The sequence below is a fragment of the Sceloporus undulatus genome, chromosome 2, assembly GCF_019175285.1.
Source record: "Sceloporus undulatus isolate JIND9_A2432 ecotype Alabama chromosome 2, SceUnd_v1.1, whole genome shotgun sequence".
Classification (NCBI taxonomy): domain Eukaryota; kingdom Metazoa; phylum Chordata; class Lepidosauria; order Squamata; family Phrynosomatidae; genus Sceloporus; species Sceloporus undulatus.
The window spans coordinates 7,003,493-7,006,722 of NC_056523.1; the positions used below are offsets into that span (position 1 = coordinate 7,003,493).

The 3,230-nt window shown below is 42.2% G+C and overlaps 1 pseudogene; it reads right to left on the bottom strand.

The window, feature by feature from the left end:
- Window positions 1–1,767: 1,767 nt before the first annotated feature.
- The window catches only part of LOC121921838, a 32,962-nt pseudogene continuing 31,499 nt past the window's right edge, over window positions 1,768–3,230 (bottom strand).

Sequence of the window (3,230 nt, forward strand, 5' to 3'; positions counted from 1 at the left end):
TGGGAGGCTAGAGTCCTCATCCTGAGAGAGTGTGACCTACCCAAGGTAACCCTATAGATTTACATGGCTGAGCTGGGATAAGAACTCTAGCCTCCCACTTCCCCATTAAGTATATTGGAACCCGTGGATAAAAAATACCCGGATAACAACATTGTGGATATATAGAGCTAATTGTATTTTCATGATCCTAATTGTCTCTCTTCTCCCTGTCTTTCCAGCATTTAAGAAACAGCAGCTGCTATGAGAGGAGAGTTTCAGATGGAACACAGGGACAAGAGAGAGGCAGTGTGACATAGTGGTTTGAGCGTTGGACAATGACAAGAGTTTGAAGCCCTGCCCAGCAATGGAAACCCACTGGGTAGCTTTGGGCAAATCACACTCTATTCACCTGAGAGGAGACACTGAACAAATTTTGCTAAGAAAGCCCCATAATATAGTTGTTTTAGGGTTGCTGTAAGATGGTTGTAACCTGTCTACTATAGGTATATTGAGGAGACCAAAGTGAGGAATACCCTCCATCATCCTTACCCAATGCCAAGGAATGGAGTGGAGTCTTCCTCCTTGGACGTGTTTAAACAGAGGCTGGATGGCCATCTGTTGGGGATGCTTTGATTGAGAGTTCCTGCATGGCAGAATGGCGTTGGACTGGATGGTTCTCTTCCATGTCTAGGATTCTATGAGGACAGATTGAAAGGCTGAGCCCTGCCTATGGGCTGTTTCAGACTCAGCAGACCAGCAGTTCTCCCAGCGGCCATCCATACAAGTATTGACCAGGTCTGACCCTGCTTACCTTTCCAGATCAGATGGCATCTTCTGGCTTTAAAGACTAAGCATCTTTTGGAGAGGGAAAAGGAATAGAGGAGGAAGCTGCCAGCTACGGCTTTATGTTTCTTTCTTTTGGGGAAACAAGCCTCAAGAAAGAGTCAGTGGCATTAGACTATGACCCTAGGGACCAGGGTCCGAATCCCTGCTTAGCAGCGTAAACCTTTTGGGTGATCTTAAGCAAGTCACATTTTCTCAGCCTCAGAAGGAGGCACTGGCAAAACCAAATCTTGCCAAGAAAACTCATAACTGTGTCTAAGGGTCGCTAAAGGTTAGCCTCAGGAGGAGACAAAGGAAAAACCACTCCGAACAAATCTTGCCAAGAAAACTCTTGATAAGGTTGCCATAAGTCGGAAATGACTTCAAAAGCAATAAAATGAATGCAGTGTGGCCCTTCCAGGTCAAAGCTGACTTGGAGTCAATGAACAACAAGAAATGCTTTTTTAGGACGCAACCTGGACCTGAGGCCTCTTGACGCAGAAGGCTGGGGCCTCAAACGGAAGGAAAGGGGTTTGTGAAAGCCTCTTTCCCCTTTCCCTCCCTCTTTGTGACCACACTCTCTCAGCCTCTATTCTCCTCGCCCTTGGAGTCACTGACCAGCTTCACCAACATTGCCACAATTGAAGTTGTTAATGTCTGAATCTTGGAGGCTATAAAGGGCTAGACAATCAATGCAAATGCTTCGGGATAATGGACTCCTTTCACCAGACGGAAGAACTACTGTTTTCTGTTCATGTACACCTTCCAGAGAACCCACAGCGAAACTAATCCTGGGCTCCTGTCACCTCCATTGCTCCTTGCCCTCAAAGCACACCTTGGGTTTGCCAACTTAGAACCCTAGGATAACTATACCTATGGGCCAATGTGTGTGTGTTCCTTGTGAGTTTGGGTACATCACCAATATATTTTAAACAAAACACCATAAATGAACAATAATTAAGCATAAGTTTTTAAAATAACAGAAGAGAAATTTATTGAATAAAAGGTTCTTTAACACATCAACATAAAGACTGGCTCACTACTAACTGACTCTTAACAAACAGCTTATCTCTGGCTTCCCTGTGTGAATTGCTTGGCGATGGGAGAGGCAGATCTTCCAACAGAAACTATTTCCATGCTCCAAGCATCTGACCAGCTTCTCTCTTGTGTCAGTTCATTGACAATGAGGGAGGCCCTTCTTTCTATTGAAGCTGTTTCCACACTCCGCACATTTAAACAGGTTTCCCCTTGTGTGAGTTGCCTCATGACAATTAAGATTTGTCTTCTGACTAAATACCTTTTCACTCTATAAACAAATGGTTTTTACCCTGTGTGACTTGTGTGATGGACAAGTGAGGTTTACCTTCCTCTTGAAAGTATTTCCGCACAACAAGCATTTAAATGGTTTCTCCAATGTGTGAGTTGCTTGAGGAGAATCAAGAATTCTCTTCTGACTGATTCTCTTTCCACATTCTAAAAACGTATATTGGCTTTATCAGCACTACAGAAATAATCCAGTTTGACGCTACTTGACTGCCATGGCTCAATGGTAGCTTGGAGAGACATTTAGCCTTCTCTATCAGAGAGGTCTGGCATCACATCAAACCACAGTTCCCAAAATTCCATAACAATGAATCACAGCCGTTGAAGCCATGTCGAACGGGATTAATTCTGTAGTGTGGATGAAGCCATCTTTCCTTCCTGTATGGGATTCTTGATGGAGAAACCTGTCTTCTGACTGAAGAATTTGACTCATTCCAAGTCTTTACATGGTTTTTCTCCTGTATGAATTCTTTGATGACGAGTGAGATCTCTCTTCTCTTTGAATTCCTTTCCACATTCTAAGCATTTAAATGGCTTCTCTCCTGTATGAATTCTTTGATGACTAGTGAGATTTGTCTTCCGATTGAATTTCTTTCCACATTCTAAGCATTTAAATAGCTTCTCTCCTGTATGAATTCTTTGATGACGAGTGAGATCTCTCTTCTGACTGAATTCATTTCCACATTCTAAGCATTTAAATGGCTTCTCTCCTGTATGAATTCTTTGATGACTAGTGAGATTTGTCTTCTGATTGAATTTCTTTCCACATTCTAAGCATTTAAATGGCTTCTCTCCTGTATGAATTCTTTGATGACAAGTGAGAGCTGTCTTCCAATTGAATTTCTTTCCACATTCTAAGCATTGAAATGGCTTCTCTCCTGTATGAATTCTTTGATGACTAGTGAGATCTGTCTTCCGACTGAATTTCTTTCCACATTCTAAGCATTTAAATGGCTTCTCTCCTGTATGAATTCTTTGATGACAAGTGAGAGCTATCTTCTTATTGAATTCCTTTCCACATTCTAAGCATTTAAATGGCTTCTCTCCTGTATGAATTCTTTGATGACAAGTGAGATCTATCTTCTTATTGAATTCCTTTCCACATT